The sequence below is a fragment of the Mustelus asterias genome, chromosome 13 (genome assembly GCF_964213995.1).
Source record: "Mustelus asterias chromosome 13, sMusAst1.hap1.1, whole genome shotgun sequence".
Taxonomy (NCBI): Eukaryota; Metazoa; Chordata; class Chondrichthyes; order Carcharhiniformes; family Triakidae; genus Mustelus; species Mustelus asterias.
Window position 1 is genome coordinate 62,667,002 of NC_135813.1, and position 18,885 is coordinate 62,685,886.

At 45.7% G+C, this 18,885-nt stretch overlaps 1 protein-coding gene across 5 annotated transcripts in view; it reads left to right on the forward strand.

Annotated features, from left to right (window-relative positions):
* LOC144502696 (oxysterol-binding protein 2-like) overlaps positions 1–18,885 on the forward strand; it is a 386,545-nt gene that overhangs the window by 209,239 nt on the left and 158,421 nt on the right. The window lies entirely within an intron of this gene.

Here is an 18,885-nt window from a genome sequence, read left to right on the forward strand (position 1 = left end):
TGCTGGAGTCTCTCTGTCCATTCACACAGTGGTCAGTGCTGGAGTCTCTGCCCATTCACATAGTGGTCAGTACTGGAGTCTCTCTGTCCATTCATACAGTGGCCAGTGCTGGAGTCTCTGCCCATTCACATAGTGGTCAGTGCTGGAGTCTCTCTGTCCATTCACACAATGGTCAGTGCTGGAGTCTCTCTGTCCATTCACACAATGGTCAGTACTGGAGTCTCTGTCCATTCATACAGTGGTCAGTGCTGGAGTCTCTCTGTCCATTCACACAATGGTCAGTGCTGGAGTCTCTCTGTCCATTCACACAATGGTCAGTGCTGGAGTCTCTGTCCATTCATACAGTGGTCAGTGCTGGGGTCTCTCTGTCCATTCACACAGTGGTCAGTGCTGGAGTCTCTCTGTCCATTCACACAGTGGTCAGTACTGGAGTCTCTCTGTCCATTCACACAATGGTCAGTGCTGGAGTCTGTCCATTCATACAGTGGTCAGTGCTGGAGTCTCTCTGTCCATTCATACAGTGGTCAATGCTGCAGTCTCCAAATCCAAGCACCTGCCCATTCATTGGCATCACCGTCACTGAATCATCAACCATCACCACCCTGGGGGTTACCATTGACCAGCACCTGAACTGCACCAACTGTATAAATACTATGACCTGCTCTTGTAGTCAGAGGCTGGGAATCCTGCAGCAAGTAATTCACCTGGGGACTTCCCAAAGCCTGTCCACCACCTACAAGGCACAAGTCAGGAGTGTAATGGAATACTCTCCATTTGCCTGGATGAGTGCAGCTCCAACAACACTCAAGAAGCGCGACACCATCCAGGACAAAGCAGCCAGTTGATTGGCACCCCATCCACCACCGTAAACATTCACTCCCTCCATCACCAAGGCAGAGTGATAACAGTGTGCCTGCCTCCTTCCACAGTCCCAGGGGATCGAGGGTGACTTTCTTCCACTGTGGTTCGATGGGTTTGGAGATGACTGCGAGACTTGGCCACGTGCAGGACAGGTGGCGCTGAGACAAAAAAATTGGCAGAGCATTCAAAGGCCCGTTCAGCTTGGGTGGGAATTTCCAGTCTTGGGGTGAGCGCAGCCGGAGAATCCTGCCCTGGAGCACAGTGGCCTGAGGCTTGAATCCTTGTTTTTTTGCTTTTGGATCGAAGGCAGTGTGGATTGGACAGTTTCCTGCCAGCTATGTGTACTACCGACACAATGCACTGCAGCATCTCGCCAAAGAGCCATAATGGCACAGAAGGAGGTTGTTTGGCCCATCAATTTTGATTTGATTTACTATTGTCACATGTATTAATATACAGTGAAAAGTATTGTTTCTTGCGCACTATACAGACAAAGCGTACCGTTCATAGAGAAGGAAAGGAGAGGGTGCAGAATGTCGTGTTACAGTCATAGCTAGTGTGTCGAGAACAGTGGTGGATTAGCTACCACCCGGAACCCTAGGCTGAGCTTTAGTAAGGCCCCCTGACCTTGCCCCCTGCCCCACCCTTTGTTGAATAGAATAAAGTGATGTTAAGTGACGTTAGATAACTTATATCATTGTACTATGTATAATGTACTACATGTATAATATCATAAAGTTATATGAATCAATTGCAACCCTTTTATTCATTTATTTTTCATTTTCTTTACATTTGTACTTTAAAAAGCTTCCGTGTTTTTTGGTTTACAAAAGTGTCGATAACAGCATGTAAATCAACAGATCGAAGCATGTCTGATTCAATGTGCATGAGTCCCAGATGACTAAGTTTCTCATCGCTCATTGTTGAGCGCAAATAGATTTTGATCCTCTTCAGTGCCAAAAATGAACACTCACCTGAACAGTTATGAAAATGTATTCACCCTTAAAAGGGTTAAACCAATTTATTTTTGCTCTCGGGGCCCCCCTCCCTTCCGGGCCCCTAGGCTTAAGCTTACTCAGCCTAATGGTTAATCCGTCACTGGTAGAGAAAGATCAACTTAATGCGAGGTAAGTCCATTCAAAAGTCTGATGGCAGCAAGGAAGACTTACTGTTCTTAAAGTAAAGTGCAATAAAGTAAAGTTTATTTATTAGTCACAAATAAGGCTTACATTAACACTGCAATTAAGTTACTGTGAAATTCCCCTAGTCGCCACAGTCCGGTGCCTGTTCGGGTCAATGCACCTAACCAGCATGTCTTTCAGACTGTGGGAGGAAACCGGAGCACCCGGAGGAAACCCACGCAGACACAGGGAGAACGTGCAGACTCTGCACAGACAGTGACCCAAGCCGGGAATTGAACCCAGTGCTAACCACTGTGCCACCGTGCCGCCCGTTCTTGAGTCGGTTGGTACGTGTCCTCAGACTTTTGTATCTTTTTCCCAATGGAAGAAGTGAAAGAGAGAATGTCCGGTGTGCGTGGGGTCCTTAATAATTCTGGCTGCTTTTCTGAGGCATCGGGAAGTATAGACAGAGCCAATGGTTGGGAGACTGGTTTGCATGATGGACTGGGCTACATTCACGACCCTTTGTAGTTCCTTGCGGTCTTGGACAGAGCAGGAGCCATACCAAGCTGTGATACAACCAGAAAGAATGCTTTCTATGGTGCGTCTGTAAAAGTCTATGAGGGAGAACACCTTCCAAACCAGTGACCTTTACCTCCTAGAAAAACAAGTGCGAGAGATGCGCAGGCATGCACCACCTCAAGTCATACATCATCCCCACTTGGAATGAGGAAAACCTGCAGACAGAACTACTGCACCCTCGTGTAGCGGGTGCTGACCCAGCTCCACTCTTCCACCTGGATCTCGTGAACATCATGACCTCCTTGGTGACATTTTTGAGCAGATCACCTCCGCGGCCTTGCACCTCATTCACTACAACAAGAGGCACACCATCTTGATGCAGGAGATCCAGAACGCCACCCGCCTCATGCTGCTGGGGGAACTGGCCAAACAGGCCATCTCCGAGGGCACGAAAGAGGTCACCAAATACACCAACTCCATTTAGACCCATCATACTGAAAAATAAAAACCCTGGATCTCCCTTTCTAACAGTGCTATGATTCACCAATGGCAACGCCCTTTTATCCTTCTGGGGATGTCACTGGCCATCTGTAACTGCCCTTCGAGGGCAGGTGAGGGTCACACGTAGGTCAGACAGGTTAAGTAGGCCAATTCCCTTCCCTGAGGACATTAGTGGGCCAGATGGGATTTTTACAACAGTCAGTGATGACGATTACATGGTCAATATTACTGAGGATCAGCCTTTTTCAAGAATGTTTTTATTGAAAATTTTCCATTTTCCCAAAATGCAACAAATCTCCAAAATGTGGTACAGTGCAGTGATCATTATTCCACATAAGCATACAGAAAAGACCAGTGAATGTTCAGACAAATCATTCAAATGATCAATTATTGCAATGTCTGTAGTTGGTGTCTCCTCTCGTACAGGTAACAAAAGAATACCAGAGAGAATGGGAGATAAAACCATGAACCCATAGCCCCATGGTGCACACCCTTCTCTGCAGGATAGAGAACAGGGACAGAGCTACACAAGATACGGGATCCTTATGGGGTAATATCCAACTAATTCAACATTCTCAGGACCTCCAAGCAATGAAAGGATAGCCCAGAAAAAGGGGGAACACTAGGATACCGCCATCGGTACAAGGTGTGGCGTGGCAGTGTATGCTCTCGTATGCAGGAGCCAATAAGTCAAGGATTCATAAACATTACTGAGGTTCGAACACCACAAACCTCTCTCCTCTCCAGCCATATTAGAGGCACCGTTCAGGCCCCACCATCACCGCAAAACTTAAACCATTTTCCTACCAAGCAAACGCTACCAACAAAGAGAAGAAGAATTGCCAAGACACCCATCCACAGGGTATCTCAGGGAGAGATGTGACTCTCCTTCTGACAAGATAAGAGAAACCTTCTAGGGTTAACTATAACAAATCAGAGCCTGTATCAGCACCTCAGCTACCCGGATAAAAAAATACCCGAGGAGAGAGGAATGTCAGAATTATCCCATCGACACCAGCATGGTCTTTCAGTGTACACTTTCACAGGCAGAAGAGCATAATCTCATTTCATAACCACCGCAAGGGAGCCCAAACTTGAAGAAGGAGGACAGATGAATCTTTTAAACTGATGGTTAATTGAATTCAAATACCACCAGCTGCTGTGGTGACATTTGAACAGCCAGAGCATTATTTTCAATTATATATTTTTAATTATTTTATTATTAGTGTCGTAAGTAGGCTTACATTAACACTGCAATGAAGTTATTGTGAAAATCCTCTAGTCGCCACACTCCGGTGCCTGTTCGGGTACACTGAGGGAGAATTTAGCATGGCCAATGGGAACATGCAGACTCCGCACAAACAGTGACCCAGAGCAGGAATCGAATCCAGGTCCTTGGCACTGTGAGGCAGCTTGGGCTTCTGGATTACTAGCCCAGTGACATGCACACTATCCCACCATCTCCCCCGTACTGCAATGGGCAAAAAGTGTTAGCTTGCATCCCGAGAATGGGAAAAGAATTGACCATGTCTAGCTTCCAGAAACAGCAATGTGATGATGACTAAATAGGTGGCATGGTGGCACAGTGGTTAGCACTGCTGCCTCACAGAGCCAGGGACCTGGGTTCGATTCCCGGCTTGGGTCACTATCTGTGTGGAGTTTGCACATTCTCCCTGTGTCTGCGTGGGTTTCCTCCCACAGTCCAAAGGTGTGCAGGTTAGGTGGATTGGCCACGATAAATTGCCCCTTAGTGTCAGGGGGACTCGCTAGGTTAAATGCATGAGGTTATGGGGAAAGGGCCTGGGTGGGATTGTGCTTGGTGCAGACTCGATGGGCCAATGGCCGCCTTCTGCACTGTCGGATTCTATGATCATCTGTTTTTAATGATCGGGTTAGAAACTGAAGCAGGAGTAGGCCATTCGGCCCTTTGAGCCTGCTCCACCATTCATTATGATCATGGCTGATCATCAAATTCTGATCCCACCTTTCCCCCCAGTATCCCTTGATCCGTTTAGCCACAACAGCAATGTCTAATTTCTCCTTGGGGGATAACTACTAGCTATTCCACCACGAGGAATTGCCCTGCCCATTTTCGAATCATAGAACAGTGCCACTGGCTCGAAGTTTTACATCTGATTACGAGGATAGACTTAATTTAAGATCTCAACATCTCATATTAAAGACGGTACCTTTGATAGCACAGCTCTTCCTCAGTAAGGCCCTGGAGTGTCAGCCTAGATTTTATCCTTGGGCCTCCAGGGTGGTATTTGGAAGCCGTGACTTCTCTAACTCAAACGGATAAGTGCTGCCAGCTGAGCCAAAGCTGGCACATATTTGCAGTTTGACTGCTGGCAACTGCTGTGGCCAGCACACACATTCTGTCGACATATATAGAGAGGGGGGAACGTTGGCATTCTATTTACCACGAGGTGAGGCAAAATGTCAACTCATGGAGCTGAAAGCTTTGGGTCACATTTTTGTGCAGCAGTGAGTCTTGTTCCCAGTGAGTGGGCGTTGACAAGTCTGGTTAACTGTGAGTGGGAGTGGTCAGATAGCTGGAGCAGATTACTATAGAGCCCTTGTCCAACACTGCTGAACTGAGATCCACTTCAGCCCCAATGTCTGAGGTACCTCCTGAAAGGCTCAGGTGATGATACCCTTCACTCGCTCTGCCTCACAACAATTACACTGCGACCTATTCACAGCGAGCAGCGATCCATGCAGATTAAACTGCTTCGCTCTTCCATAAACCTCCCTCCACAAGGTCTGTATCTCCATGGCAACCATTGAACTCCCTGGCTTCTGGCAAACTTTTCCTTTTGGCAACCAACAATTTTAATCTGGATAACGAGTCTGGAAGAAGAAATTCAGGAGAGCCCAGGTTGTGTGGTGAATGTGTTGCCACAATGCTGCTTGTGAGACGGTCTCCCCAATGCACTCCAGTAATAGACAAAGAAAATTGGCATGTGAGGCTGCCCGCAGTGCCGGTGATCCCATCTCGCTGCTTCCCTGGATGGTGAAGGTCCTGCTTTGGGAGGTGCTGCTAATAAAATCTCCTTGGTAAGTTGCTGCAGTGAAGCTGCACACACCGCGGGCACGGTTCAGAGATGTGTTGGATAAATAACTCTGGCAGCATGTTTTTGATGGGCAAATTCCGAAGGTCAGGAGCAGTGAGCTAATTGAAATCAGAAAAGCTTCGGCACCAGCGGAGACAGCATCATATTATTTAGAAATCTCCTGTTATCTCCAACTGAGCGGCTTCTCCTTGGGGAGGTTGTCATGTTGAGACTGCTCAGTCGTGCCGGAGAGGTGGACACTAATTGGGGCATTGGCTCTGTGCTGTGACAGCTACATCCAGCTGAGCAGTTTGTAATACTCAACTTTGCGTTTGCTGTAGATCTGCCTTGGCCCTGCTGTTAACGTAAGCACTGACAGTCTCCATCTGAAGACCAAAATGCATCATTATAAATGTCTAATTGAAAGTCTCGCAGAGAGGAGAATAGTCCAGGAGTGATGAGGGTGCTCCAGGTAGAACTCGCATCTATCTGTCCTTCTGGAACCCCCTCCCCTCCCCCAAAAACCCCCCAATTCATTTCCCCTCTGTCCCATAAATAATTCTCTGCTGTAAGTTTGACAGGTGGTCCTGAAGCAGCTGCCTGGCACCATTTCACCCGCAGACTGAAACCATTTTCCAGGTATTCAACTTTGAATTATTGAAAATAGATGTTAATTGTTGGTTTATGGAGCTCAGCAGTGTCCCAGTCTCAGAGTTTGCTGTAGTACCCAGGTATGAGGGTATGACATGCTAATCCACCGTCATCTCCCCCACCATCCAGGGTATCTCCACAGAGTCTATTTGTAACAAAGGCGTTGACTGAGGATGTGAACTGATACGGAGGCTGAGTCAGGTGGAAATGAACAGTCTGAGAGATGCACCGATAGGGAAGGCTCCATGTGAACTGCAGTGTCCCAGTCAAAAGGCAAATAGAGGAAAGGCTCAGGTTTTAAGCTGGTAAGATACAAGAAGGGATCCACGACAGATCTCTGAGAATGCTTTGGGAAATGAGAGTGGAAATTGTAGAGGCACCAGCCCTAGTCATCCATTTCTCCTAAAATTTGGGTGCTGCCTCTGGAGAAGAGGCAGGAGGTGGTGGTGTCGTGGTATTGTCACTGGACTTGTACTCCAGACTCCCAGGGTAATGCTCTGGGGACCAGGTTCAAATCCCATCAGCAGACAGTGAAATTTGAATCTATAAAAATCTGGAATTAAGAATCTATTGATGACCATGAAACCCATCTGGTTCACTAATCTCCTTTAGGGAAGGAAATCTGCCGTCCCTACCTGGCCTACATGTGACCAGAGCCGGAGCAATGTGGTTGACTCTTAAATGCCCTCTGAAGTGGAGGGCAGTTAGGGATGGGCAATAAATGCTGGCCCAACCAGCGACACCCTCATCCCATAAAATAAATAAATAAGTGCAATAAAAAAAGGCTGGATAATAAACCTGGCAACTACAGGTCAGACAGTCTAACCTCTGTGATAGGAAACCTCTTTGATACAATAATCCAGGACAAAATAAAGTCACTGGGAACAAGTGTGAATTAAGTAAGGAAAGCCAGCATTGATGTGCCAAAGGCAAATCGTGTTTCACGAACTTGATTTGAGTGTTTTTTTGATGAGGTGACAGGGAAGGTTAATGAGGGGGATGCAGTTGATGTTGTGTATATGGATTTCCAAAAGACATATGAAAGACTTGCCAGAAAGATGAAGTCCATGGGATAAAATCACCCTATTATAGAAAGGATATTATTAAACTAGAAAGAGTGCAAAAGAGATTTACTAGGATGCAACTGGGACTTGGTGGTTTGAGTTTCAAGGAGAGACTGGATAGACTGGGACTTTTTTCTCTGGAGCATAGGAAGCTTAGGGGTGATCTTATAAAGGTCTATAAAATAATGAGGGGCATAGATAAGATAGGTAGTCAATATCTTTTCCCAATGTTAGGGGAGTCTAACACTAGAGGACATAGGTTTAAAGTGAGAGGGAAGAGATTCAGAAGGGTCCAGAGGGGCAATTTTTTCACTCAGAAGGTGATGAGTGTCAAGAATGAGCTGCCAGAGGGAGTAGTAGAGGTAGGTACAATTTTGTCTTTGTAACTGGATGCAAGGGATCTAGCAAGCTAAGGTGCAAAGATGTGTGGGAGTTTTAACACATGCCCACTCTTGGCTTTGGATACTGATGACATTTGAAAATGACGAACCCCTCACCATGCCAGTGGTTAACTTTTTGATTTGATTTATTATTGTCACGTGTATTAGTATACAGTGAAAAGTATTGTTTCTTGCGCGCTATGCAGACAAAGCATACCGTTTATAGAGAAGGAAAGGAGAGCGTGCAGAATGTAGTGTTACAGTCATAACTAGGGTGTAGAGGAAGATCAACTTAATGCGAGGTAGGTCCATTCAAAAGTCTGATGGCAGCAGGGAAGAAGCTGTTCTTGAGTTGGTTGGTACGTAACTCAGACTTTTGTATCTTTTTTCCAATGGAAGAAGGTGGAAGAGAGAATGTCCGGGGTGCGTGGGGTCCTCAATTATGCTGGCTGCTTTTCCGAGGCAGCGGAAGTGTAGACAAAATCAATGGATAGGAGGCTGGTTTGAGTGATGGACTGGGCTTCATTCACGCCCCTTCGGAGTTTCTTGCAGTCTTGGACAGAACAGGAGCCATACCAAGCTGTGATACAACCAGAAAGAATGCTTCCTATGGTGCATCTGTAAAAGTTGGTGAAAGTCGTAGCTGACATGCCAAATTTCCTTAGTCTTCTGAGAGAGTAGAGGTGTTGGTGGGCTTTGGCGTTTGGAGGAATTTTGCTTCATCTTGACATCTATTGGGACCGCTGATGTATATTACTGATCTAGACTCAGATGCACAGGGTGCAATTTCAAGGTTTGTAGATAGCACAAAACCTGAACTGTTGCGAACTGTGGGGAGGTTAGTGATAGACTTCAAGGGAGCACAGGCAGCCTGGTGGAATAGGTGGATGTTTGCCAGGTGTACTTTAATCAAAAGAAGTGTGAAGAGATGTATTTTGATGGGCAGAACGAGGCAAGGCAGTATGAAATGAAGGGTGGGTTTTAAAGGGGCTGCAGGAGTAAAGGGACCTGAAGGTGGCAGGTCTGATTGAGAGAGCCTGTAATGAGGCGTGTGAGATCCTGGACTTTATAAATATATAGAGGCAGAGAGTACAAGGTTAAACTTTATAAAACACTGAATCAGCCTCAACTGGAATATTGCGTTCGATTCTGGGCATTGCACTTCAGGAAGTCTTTAAGGAGTGTGCAGAAAAGATTTCTGAAAATGGTTGCAGGAATGAGGGCATTCAGTTATATGGATAGATTGGGGAATCTGGGGTTGGGTTTATTCCTATTGGCAAAAGGATAGAGAACCAGAGGACGCTGATTTAAAGCGATTGACAAAATAGCCTGTGGAAAATCTTGTTTACGCAGTGAGTGATGAGGATCAGAGAGGCACTGCCTGAGATTGTGATACTGGCACATTGGCATTCAATGGCATTACCGTCACTGAATCCCCCACTATCAACGTCCAAGGGGTTACCATTGAAACTGAACTGGACCTGCCATATAAACACTGTTTCTAAAAGAGCTAGTCAGAGGCTAGGAATCTTACAACGAGTAACTCACCTCCTGACTCCCCAAAGCCTGTTCACCATCTACAAGGCACAAGTCAGGAGTGTGACGGAATACTCTCCACTTGCGTGGATAAGTGCGGCTCCAACAACACTCAGGAAGCGCAATACCATCCAGGACAAAGCAGATTGGTAATCTTTCTACAAACATTCACTCCCTGCACCACTGACACACCATGACAGTCACATGTACCATCTACAAGATACACTGCAGCAACTCACCAAGGCTCCTTAGAAAACAACTTCCAAACCCACAACCATTACCAGCTAGAAGGACAAGGGCAGCAGATACCTGGGAACACCACCATCTGCAACTTACTCCCCAAGCCACTCACCATTCTGACTTGGAAATGCATTGCCATTTCTTCTCTGTCACTAGGTTAAAACCCTGAAATTCCCTCCCCGCCAGCAATGTGAATGTACCTACACCTCAGAGACTGCAGCGGGTTAAGAAGGCAGCTCACCACCACCTTCTCAAGGGTGGATTTGCGGATAGCGATGAGGACCATCAGAGGATACAGCAGGATATAGATCAGTTGGAGACTTGGGCGGAGAGATAGCAGATGGAGTTTAATCCAGACAAATGTGAGGTAATGCATTTTGGAAGGCCTAATACAGATAGGAAATATACAGTAAATGGCAGAACCCTTAGGAGTATTGATAGGCAAAGGGATCTGGGTGTACAGGTACACAGGTCACTGAAAGTGGCAATGCAGGTGGAGAAGGTAGTCAAGAAGGCACATAGCATGCTTGCCTTCATCGGCCGGGGTATTGAGTTTAAAAATTGGCAAGTCATGTTGCAGCTTTATAGAACCTTAGTTAGGCCGCACTTGGAATATAGTGTTCAATTCTGGTCGCCACACTACCAGAAGGATGTGGAGGCTTTGGAGAGGGTACAGAAAAGATTTACCAGGATGTTGCCTGGTATGGAGGGCATTAGCTATGAGGAGAGGTTGGAGAAACTTGGTTTGTTCTCACTGGAGCGACGGAGGTTGAGGGGAGACCTGATAGAAGTCTATAAGATTATGAGGGGCATGGACAGAGTGGATAGTCAGAAGCTTTTTCCCAGGGTGGAAGAGTCAATTACTAGGGGGCACAGGTTTAAGGTGCGAAGAGCAAGTTTTAAGAGATGTCCGACGCAGATTTTTTACACAGAGAGTGGTGGGTGCCTGGAACTCGTTGCCGGGGGAAGTAGTGGAAGCAGATACGGTAGTGACTTTTAAGGGGCGTCTTGACAAGTACATGAATGAGATGGGAATAGAGGGATGTGGTCCCCGGAAGGGTAGGGGGTTTTAGTCAGGTTGGGCAGCGTGGTCGGTGCAGGCTTGGAGGGCCGAAGGGCCTGTTCCTGTGTTCTTTGTTCTAATTAGGGATGGGCAATAATGCTGGCCTAACCAATGACACCCATGTCCTGAACATAAATATATATATTTTGTAATTCAATTGTGGCCGTCAAAAGGAATTGAATAATTACATGAAGAGAAAATGTATACAGGAGCTACGGGAGAAAGGATAGGAAATAGGCCCAGCTGAGTTACTCTTGCAGAGAGCCGGCATGGGCACGATGGGCTGAATGGCTCCAATCATTGGCGAGAAATGAAATAAACCAATCAGGAGAGCAGATTAAACTAAGGGAGGACACACATGGCTGGGAAATAGGTAGCTATAGAGAGGGCATAAAATGATAGTACAAAATAAAGTGAGAGGAATTGCTGTTCAAAATGAGTTAGACTACAGTGTCTCTGTAATTAAAACCGGGAAACTGCAGGTAATAGTACAATATAAGGAATTATATAGAGCTGGGATTACCAAGACATGACGACCGGAAGAAAAGGACTGGGAAGTAAACATTGCAAAATATATTTAGCGAAGACACAAAGTGAAAAATGGAGGTAGAGCAGCTGTAGTCAATGAGATAATATTATTAGATAAACTAAACCGAAAACGGTGACTCAGCCATCAGGAAGAAAGAAATAGGATCCGTGTGGATAGAGATTAAAAAGTGAAGATCAGCCACCCAAATAAACACTCAACCCACCATGGCACACTTCTTAGCACTGCTGCCTCACAGCGCCAGGGACCCGGGTTCGATTCCCGGCTTGGGTGACTGTGCGGAGTTTGCACGTTCTCCCCGTGTCTGCGTGGGTTTCCTCCGGGTGCTCCAGTTTCCGCCCACAGTCCAAAAGACCTGCTGGTTAGGTGCATTGTCCATGGTAAATTTTCCCTCAGTGTACCCGAACAGGCGCCGGAGTGTGGCGACAAGGGGATTTTCACAGTAACTTCATTGCGGGGTTAATGTAAGCCTACTTGTGATATTAAGCAATAAACTTTAAATTTTAATTAGAAGGGAATTGGAGAAAGAAATATAGGAACAAATTGGGCATATCAATAAAAAAAGCATCAAATAATAATTGTGAAGGATTACAAATGTCATAACATGAATTTGTCAGAAGAGGTAGATTTTTAAAAAAAAATATAGAATGGAGTTCCTGCAATGTGTACAGTACTCCTTTCTAACCCATTAACAGCCCCAAAGAGGAAGGATCTGCTACTGCATCTAGTAATGGGCAATGAGCCAGAGCAGGTAAGAGAAGTATACAGAGGGGAACATCTTGACAATAGTGACCATAATATTTCAAGATGATAATTACAAAGTGCATGAATGTCATGTATTAAAATTGCATTGTGCATTTTGTCCACATGAGGCCACCATAGTCACATGTACCAGCAGAGGGAGTCTGCCAGGAAGACATATGTAACAGCCCGTAATTCGAAATGTCTCCAGCTGAGTGGAAGACTGTTTCTGTCCCAATCACTTAACAACACACGTCAAAGGCGCAGGGAGTAGATTGGAGAAAAGTTTTTTTTAAATTTACTTATTATTGTTACAAGTAGACTTACATTAACACTGCAATGAAGTTACTGTGAAAATCCCCTAGTCGCCACACTCTGGTGCCTGTTCGGGTACACTGAGGGAGAATTTAGCATGGCCACCGCACCTAACTTTCAGACTGTGGGAGGAAACTGAAGCACCCGAAGGAAACCCACGCAGACACGGGGAGAATGTCTGTGCAGAATCTGCACAATGACTCAAGCTTGGTATTGAACTCTCAGAATGGATCCCTGGCGCTGTGAGGCAGCAGTGCTAACCACTGTGCCACCGTGCTGCCATGGTTGATTTTGAGGAGGTGAGAATAGCACTTGGAAAAGTGAAATGGACAGTAATCTTGGCAAGGAATGATGTAGAAAAGGAATGGGAATCGTTTAAAACAATGCTCAACAGAGTCTAGGGAAAATAGATTCCACTAAAAACAAGAACAAATTTCACAGCAAAGAGACACCATGAATCAAGAAAGACAGAAGGAAACAATTGATGGGTAAAGAAAGAGGCATACCCCATGCATGTGCAGAACATATTGAGTGAGAATATAAAGAAATTGAAAATCAGACATTAATTTGGAACGCAGAGAGGTATTATGAAGTTAAATTGTCAAGGACACCAAAACAAAATAGTCAAATATTTTATTTACAAATTAATAAAAATAAGAATGTTAAGATGGGAATAGGAGTGGGTGGAATAGAATCACAGACAGCAGTAGCAAAGTGATAGACATATTAAATATTACTTTGCTTGAATGTACACCCGGGAGATGAATCAGGTGGGCAGGCCATCGGAAAAGGAGATTGGCAATTATATAAGCACATTTAATATGTTTTTTTCATTTTAATAAATTCATTAATTAATCCCCTCAATCCATCCTTTCAGGGAAACCCCTCGTTTGGATAGATTGCATCTGAGAATAAGAAAAGAATGTCAAAGAGATTGCAGAGGTGCTGTTTACTCATTCATAAGAATATAAGTTGTTTGAAGGTGGAGTGAGGGTGGGCTGGAGGATTTCTGGCATTGCTTCAGATTGGAATCAGCGATGGAATATGCTCAGGAAGCTATGGGGCATTCAGCTTAACGTTGGTGATTGGAAAATTAATGGAGTCTCACATAAAGGAGGAAATGAAACCAGAATCTAAAAAAGAACAGAAGTATCACAGAATGGTTGCAGCATAGAAGGAGGCCATTCAGCCCATTGTATCGGTGTCAGCCCTCTGAAGGAGCAATTCACCTAATGTCATATACCTGCCTTCTCCCTGTGTCCCTGCAAATTCTTCCTTTGCAGATAATGATCCAATTCCTTTTGAAAGCTATGTTTGGCCCTACGTCCACCGCACTCTCAGGCTGTGAATTCCAGATCCTAACCACCAATTGCATGAAAAAGATTACCTTCATGTAACCATTGCTTCTTTTGCCAATCACCTTGAGTCTTTCGCCTTTGCTTTTTGATCCTTCGCCAATGGGAACAGTTTCTTTCCCCCACCTACTTCATCCAGATCCCTCATGATTTTAAACACCTCCGCCAAATCTCTTCTCCACCTTCTCTTCCCCGAAGAGAACTGTCCCAACTTCTCCAAGCTGCCTTCATGGCTGAGGTTTCTCAGACCTGGAACCATTCTCATCAATCTTTTCTGTGCTCACTGTAATACCTTCACATCTTTTCCGACGTTTGGTGCCCAGAACAATTCAGGTGAAACCAGTACAGCTTTAACCTAACGTCATGGGTAATAATGAATAGTCAACGCGGATTTCCAAAAGGAAAGTCATGCTTGACCAAACCGCACTGAATTATTTAGAGAGGTAGCAGAAGGAGTGTACAGGGGCAGCGCAGCGGATCTGATTAATCTCTGTTTCTAATCGCCCTTCGATACGGTGCCACATCACAGAGGAATGAATAAGGTCAGAATCAGGGGACACCGAGAATAATGGATAGCAGGTTAGCTGCAGGAGAGAAAGCTGAGTGCAGATAAAGGATCAAAGCAGATAAAGAGTTTATTCACGATAGGTGGCACGGTGGCAACGGTGGTTTGCACTGCTGCCTCACAGTGCCAGGGATCTGGGTTCAATTCCGGCCTTGGGTGACTATCTGTGTGGAGTTTGCACATTCTCCCCGTGTCTGTGTGGGTTTCCTCCAGGTGCTCCGGTTTCCTCCCACACTGCAGGTTACCAAATTTCCCCTTCGTGTCAGGGGGATTAGCAGGATAAATACATGGGGTTACGGTGATAGGGCTTGGGTGGGATTGTTGGCTGTGCAGGCTTATGGACCGAATGGCCTCCTTCTACACTGCAGGGATTCTCTTCTTTTCTATTAGTGGCAGCAGGTTGGAAGTTAAGTCCTACAAGCCCCAATGCTGGAGCCTTATTGTTGATAATTTTTATTAATGATTTAGACTTTGGAATGAAAAGGACAATTTCTAAAATTTTGAATGACTCCGAATGGGGATACCGAGGAGGATTGCAAACAAATTAATGGAAGACATTAAACTCGTGGAATGAGCAAATGAATTTCAACACAGCTCAGTACGAGGTATTACACTGTGGTAAGAAAATAAAGGGGGTCATCTCATACTTGGAAAATAAAGCCTAAGGAGAAAAAGAATCTGGAAGTACAAGTACACCAGTTCCTAACAGCAGGTTAATAAGGCAGGCAATAAAACTGTAAACACAACACTGCAGCTGGTTTTGAGAGGAGTGGAGTTATAAAGTTATGCTGAATCTGTATCCAGCCTTAGTTAGACCAGACTTGGGAGAACTTGTATTCAGGCAAATTACTGCAGATGCTGGAATCTGAAACAAAATCAGAAAATGCTGGAAACACGCAGCAGGTCTGACAGCATCTATGGAGAGAAAATAGAGCCAACGTTTCGAGTCAGGATGGCCCTTTGTCAGAGCCCTATTCTCTCTCCGCAGATGCTGCCAGACCTGCTGAGTTTTTCCAGCATTTTCTGTTTTTGTTTGGGAGCACTTGGTTGATGCTAGATTATAGGAAAGGCTGAGATTAGTACATAAGGATGATGGGAAGAGTGTATTATGCTGACAGTTAGATGAGGAAAGATGGGAGGAGGCTTGAGTGGAGCATAAATGCTAGCATGGGCTGGCTGAGCCAAGTGGCCGATTTCAGTCCCGAATATTCAATGTAAATCGATGGGGCGACCACGTGTTCAGAGTCAAATCTGACACTGAGGTGAGGACAGTCAGATTCCGATTCAGCCTTGGACATTTGCCAGAAGGAGAGTTGGAGTCAATTCCTAGGAAATGAGGTTTGTGGCCGGGATTGAAACCAATGGTTTTAGTCTTTCCAGTATTCAGTTGGAAGAGGTGTCTACATATCGGGTATTTCGTCAGACAGCTGGTCGGGTTATTTAAAGGCAGTCCGGGCTGGCGGGGGGTGGTGTATTATAGCCTCTGTTTCTGTTGAAGGAGTTTGTACGTTCACTTACCCGTCCTTATTATGTGACAACGTTCCTTGACCTGCTCAGGGTTTCACTGCACTGTCTGAAATGAAAAATCAGTGATGTCTCTTGGACTAACCTCCATGGCAGGTGATATTCTCAGTGCTGCAAACATATGAATTAGGAGCAGTACTGCTTGGTGTCTAGCAATAATTCTCAGTAATGTAGGCTGTTGGTTCTGTTTAATGCGAGTGTTGGAGCTGCCTTTGTGATACTGTGCACTGCTGGAGAGAGGCTAGCAGCTGTGGCCCACCAATACTGCATATTGATACCCCGAGAGGATTAGCCCATATCTCACTGCTGCTTGCAGGCTGGTGGATTCCCCTCCTAGCTCTCTGCATGTGATCCACTCCAACCCGTGATGTTTCCAGCCTGTCATGTACTCCAACCTCCAGTTCCTTTCTGATCGAAAGGTTTAGAAATCATAGAAATCATAGAAACCCTACAGTGCAGAAGGAGGCCATTCGGCCCATCGAGTCTGCACCGACCACAATCCCACCCAGGCCCTACCCCCACATATTTACCCGCTAATCTACACATCCCAGGACTCTAAGGGGCAATTTTTAACCTGGCCAATCAACCTAACCCGCACATCTTTGGACTGTGGGAGGAAACCGGAGCACCCGGAGGAAACCCACGCAGACACGAGGAGAATGTGCAAACTCCACACAGACAGTGACCCGAGCCGGGAATCGAACCCGGGACCCTGGAGCTGTGAAGCAGCAGTGCTAACCACTGTGCTACCGTGCCGCCCATTAGAGTTTGATTAGGCTCTGGCCAATGTAGCATCGGGTTACAAATGACAAGAAGGAGAAAGGTGTGTAGATGAAGGCAATGCATTTGACGTAGTCTCCTTGGACTTCAGCAAGGCTTTTTCACAAGGTCCCACATGGGACACTGATAGCGAAGGTAAGAGCCCGTGGGATCCCAGGAAATTTGGCAACTTGCATCCAGAATTGGATGAGTGGCAGGAAGCAAAGGGTGATGGTCGAGGGGTTTTTAGATTGGAAGACTGTGTCCATTGGGGTCCAGCAAGGATTAGTGTTGGGGCCCTTGTTGTTTGTGGTTTATGTAAATGATTTAGACTTGAATGTAGGGGGGCGGCAGGGGGGGGGGGTGGTTATTAGTAAGTTCGCAAATAATGTGGAAGTTTTGGGTGGGAAATAATGAGGAGGATAACCTTAGATTACAGGATGATATAGACACGCTGGACACCAGGGTGTTGCCTAGGCTGGAGTGTTTTAATTATGAAGAGAGATTTGATAGACTGGGGTTGTTTTCCTTGGAGCAGAGGTGACTGAGGGGGGACTTGATTAAGATGTACAAGATTATTTGGAAAAAAGAATAGAGGCATGGACTATTTTCTAAACGGTGACAAAATTCATAATGCTAAAGTGCAAAGGGACTTGGGAGTCCTAGTCCAGGATTCTCTAAAGGTAAACTTGCAGGTTGAGTCCGTAATTAAGAAAGCAAATGTAATGTTGTCATTTATCTCAAGAGGCTTGGAATACAAAAGCAGGGATGTACTTCTGAGGCTTTATAAAGCACTGGTTAGGCCCCATTTGGAGTACTGTGAGCAATTTTGGGCCCCACACCTCAGGAAGGACATACTGGCACTGGAGCGGGTCCAGCGGAGATTCACACGGATGATCCCAGGAATGGTAGGCCTGACATACGATGAACGTCTGAGGATCGTGGGATTATATTCATTGGAGTTTAGGAGGTTGAGGGGAGATCTAATAGAAACTTACAAGATAATGAACGGCTTAGATAGGATGGACGTAGGGAAGTTGTTTCCATTAGCAGGGGAGACTAGGACGCGGGGGCACAGCCTTAGAATAAAAGGGAGTCACTTTAGAACAGAGATGAGGAGAAATTTCTTCAGCCAGAGAGTGGTAGGTCTGTGGAATTCATTGCCACAGAGGGCTGTGGAGGCCGAGACGTTGAGCGCCTTCAAGACAGAAATTGATAAATTCTTGATTTCTCGAGGAATTAAGGGCTATGGGGAGAGAGCGGGTAAATGGAGTTGAAATCAACCATGATTGAATGGTGGAGTGGACTCGATGGGCCGAATGGCCTTACTTCCGCTCCTATGTCTTATGGTCTTATAGTCTAAGATTATGAGGGGCATAGATAGCATAGACAGGAAGAAACGTTTCCCATTGGTGGAGGGATCAATAATCAACGGGCATAGTTTTAAGGTAAGGGGCAAGAGGTTTAGAGGGGATTTGAGGAAAAGCTTTTTCACCCTGAGGGTGGAGGGAATCTGGAACTCACTGCCTGAAAGGGTGGTGAAGGCAGAGACCCTCACAACATTTAAGAAGTATTTAGATGAGCACTTGCGATGCCAAGGCACACAAAGCTATGGACCAAGTGCTGGAAAATTAGATTAGAATAGTTGGGTGGCTTGTCTTTGACTGGCGTGGATGTGATGGGCCGAAAGGTCTTTTTCTGTGCTGTAGACCTCTATGACTGTAAAAATGTCAAACATATGCTTCTGTGCTTAGGGTGGCGCTGTTGATAACTGACTTCAATTTCCTCCAAGCAGCAAGAAATCCACCCACGGGGTGGCACTGTGGTTAGCCCTGCTGCCTCACAGGGACCCGGGTTCAATTCCCAGCTTGGGTCACTGTCTGTTTGGAGTCTGCATGTTCTCCCTGTGTCTGCGTGAGTTCCTTCCAGGTGCTCCGGTTTCCTCCCACAGTCCAAAAGACGTGCTGGTTAGATGCTGAATTCTCCCTCAGTGTACCTGAACAGGCACCAGAGTGTTGCGACTAGAGAATTTTCATATTAACTTCATTGGAGTGTTAATGTAAGCCTATCATTGAAACCCTACA